We start from the raw sequence: 3,440 nt of genomic DNA on the forward strand, positions 1-3,440 counted from the left end.
TCATTGGGGAACACAGTCGTTGTCACAAGACGACACAACGATTGATGTTCCTAACTCCGGCGTCCTGGAACTTCTTTAACAAGAGGAACCGGACAAGAATATGATGTTCGCCAAATACCAACGTTCATCATCCATCCTTTGAATTGCCGAAAGATAATTCTAAAAACTCTGTAAAACCCGGATGGGTGGAACCTGATCTAAACTATATTTTATGATTGGATAAATTGGATATTTTACCACTGTAAAGTATTTAATATTAACCAATCATAATCCATCTAACTAACAACCCACTTATCTGTAAGTGCTGAAATTACTTGTAATTTCAGCACCAGAGAGATTTGAATTTAACTTAGAAATTAGTTGTCTCTCCAAGAGAACTTCAGCAGCCGCAATAAACCAGTATATCCTAGATCTATTGAGCCTAGCAGAGACTAGTTAAACACCCTGAGACTAGAAAGTATAAGAGTAAGATTAGGATCGGTATTAGACTAAGAAGTTGCACGAATCTATCCGGCCGAAAATAAGATAGAGTGACGAGCAGACGGTGTACCCTATCCGAAATTACTCTATGAGTTAACCACATCGGTTATAACTCAATTTTTTGAATTGATCAGATCTACCAGATCTTCAATTTTTTGTATAGTCGTCACCCAATGCCCGCTTGCTTCTCTGCTTTTTCCATCTTGATCATCAATTCATAGGCCATCACAGCGTCGTTTTTCATCATAGACTTAATGACTTGGGTTGAGATCTGCTCAGGGACTATTGAAATGTTGTGCGTGTAATGTCGAGAGCGGGAGGCAAAACGTTTCTGCAATTGATGTTCAGTTTTCCCGTAGGTCAGTTAGAACACTAGCCGTACCGTTCTTAAGCTGCGCATTCGGCTAATACGGACACTTCTACATCATCAATCAACCTAAAAAAGTGTGGTTTTCAGTTCACACGCTTAACGACCCGCGCGACCCAAGTTGAATTTGGTTCATCCGCGCAAACAAGTTCGTGCCTAATGGTTACCGAGCATTTTATCTCTGGGCTACAATTGACCCGGATATTCTGTTGAGACTATGATACCAACTCTGCTGCTCCTTCTTCAGTTGTGCAGAAACTTGTGATCCATTTGGCGCACCTCACGAAGTTGGAGCATGAAATTGAATGATACGCTGTTGACAGCGCGTCTCTAACATAATTTTATTTTGAAATAAATTTGTCACATGAATTTTGAGGGCTTCCTGTCCTTATGCCCGTGCACAGTATTAAGCGGAAGCAATTTGCCAGCAAAGGTCAAATGCGTACGTCCCTGCGATCGATAAGCGAGATAAGTCGCATGCTTCTCCCGAAAATTTTTCTAAAACAGGATATCTAGTGTGGTTGGGATTGACTAGTGTTAGGGGCTACTACCCAGGGGCACTCTAAACTTCACATAATTACAAAAAAAAACAAAATCAAACGATCCACTTTTCTTAGGATCGGCTCCGGAAAGTACAACCAAGCCGCTCGTCAAGCTCGTTCCGTTTCTCACTATTTTGGAGGCTGAGAAAGTTGGTGATACAAAGCATAAAAGTGAAGTGCCAACGCCTAACGCACGCTTTAGAAAGTATAGGTTCAACATTTGCAAGGCTGCTGTAGCATTAATAGTAGTTGCATACAACCCTCCTTTACCCTGGGTTGACCCTGGGTTGACCCTCCTTAAACAGGGGCACAACAGCGGTTCGCCGTGATGAACTGTACAGCTCTTGTGTTGGTCCTTTCCCCCGTGGATAAAATGTTCTTAAACAAAACGAAAAAGGTTATCTTACAGTTCCATACATCAAACGTATGGAAAAATGCTAGTCATAAAGTTTTCATACAGTTTCAAAAAATAATTGAAAAAAGATTCGAACTAGTTTTTGCGGCTATTTGAACCAAATAAAACAGTTTGCTGATGAAAAAAAAACGATGCCTTTTTTGGAAAAAATTGGTTATCATACAATTCCTAAACATAAAAATTGTATGACAAGCATTTTTTCGCTGGCGACAACAACAGTTTTTCCCAGTGAAACTGAAATCGCCCCAAATTTTTTTCTTGTTTTTTTTTCAACCGCAAATCAAATTTTGTTCTCAAACAATCATTTTCCAAAAAAATGTTGCATGTAATTTTTAACTTTTTGTCTGCATAACGTAGTCCTGGATTCACAAACTTTTTTTCCGTTTCTCTGGATAACTTTTTTCAAATAGGCTATAAACTCCTATTTTTGTTAGGCATGAGTATATATGCCTTGATCAATGTCTGATAATTTGAAAACTCTAATTTTAAAAGAAACGATCTTTTAAAATTTTGCCAAAATTCAAAAGTTTGATGCTTCCAGTATATGATATATGAAAAAAAGTCTTTCACAACTCAGGTCATTTCCAATGCATTGTAAATGCCAGACGACCAACCTTTTAGTGGCTCTAATTTTGAGTAAACTATGGGTTTAGTCACTTGTGTTCCGTCACGAACAAATCCCAAAATTCTTAGAAAATTAAAAAAACCTACTTTTTTTCTTATGAAAAAATACTTGTCCTACAATCTACAATTATGAAAAAAATGCTTACATTTGAGTGTTCTTAATTTTTCTGTAGGTTTGGAATTGTACGAAACTATCAAAAATGTACGACAAGCAACTTTGGTCAACCTGGGAATGTTTTAACTATATTGGCTCGGGTTTGACACTCGAATGTTTCGTTACCTTTACAATCAAATAACAGACACACTTGATGGAGTATGAAAAGTAAACATTACCAAATGACAGTTGGAAAAGAGTAATGAACGCAAGGAAACTGAAAAAAATATATATATTTTTCAAAAACCTTCAGCTTTTGAGTTTTGAAGAACAAAGATGGCCTTAAAGCTTTTTGAATTTGTAGAAAACTTATGATGGACACTTGTTTGGTTAAAATTAACCCAATTTGAGAAAATTGGATCAATAAATGAAACTTTCATTTCGCTGGGAAATCTGATAAGTAATTTGCATTTTCGAAACTAGAAGTCAATCAGGTTTTTGTGACCTTTACAATTTTGCTGTTCGATAGTGGAATTTGCAGTCCTCTTAACAATCACAGTACCTATTGCCAAAAAATTTGGTGAATCCAACCGGTTTAACTCTGGATTTTAACCGATTCTTTCCTTCTCGTACCAATTAGCAAAAAAGTACATATGTCTATCGTTTTCTTTGTCTATTTTCACAAAGTGGTTCAAGCGGTATTTTTGTGGTAGTTTTGCGTGTCGTTATGACTGGATGAGTTATTATACTAAGACTAAGTAAGGTATGAAGAACAAGTTTTTTAGCACTCATTTGCTCCCCATGCAGAAAAAAATGTCTTTTTTCAAATGTTGAAATAATTTTTTCTAAAATTAAATTTGGAGCGTGTGTCTTGCTGATGGGATGGATGGCTGCAGAGAGCCGTAGAGGGCATTGAAA

This window comes from Symsagittifera roscoffensis, chromosome 1 (genome assembly GCF_963678635.1).
Source record: "Symsagittifera roscoffensis chromosome 1, txSymRosc1.1, whole genome shotgun sequence".
NCBI classification, from domain to species: Eukaryota; Metazoa; Xenacoelomorpha; order Acoela; family Convolutidae; genus Symsagittifera; species Symsagittifera roscoffensis.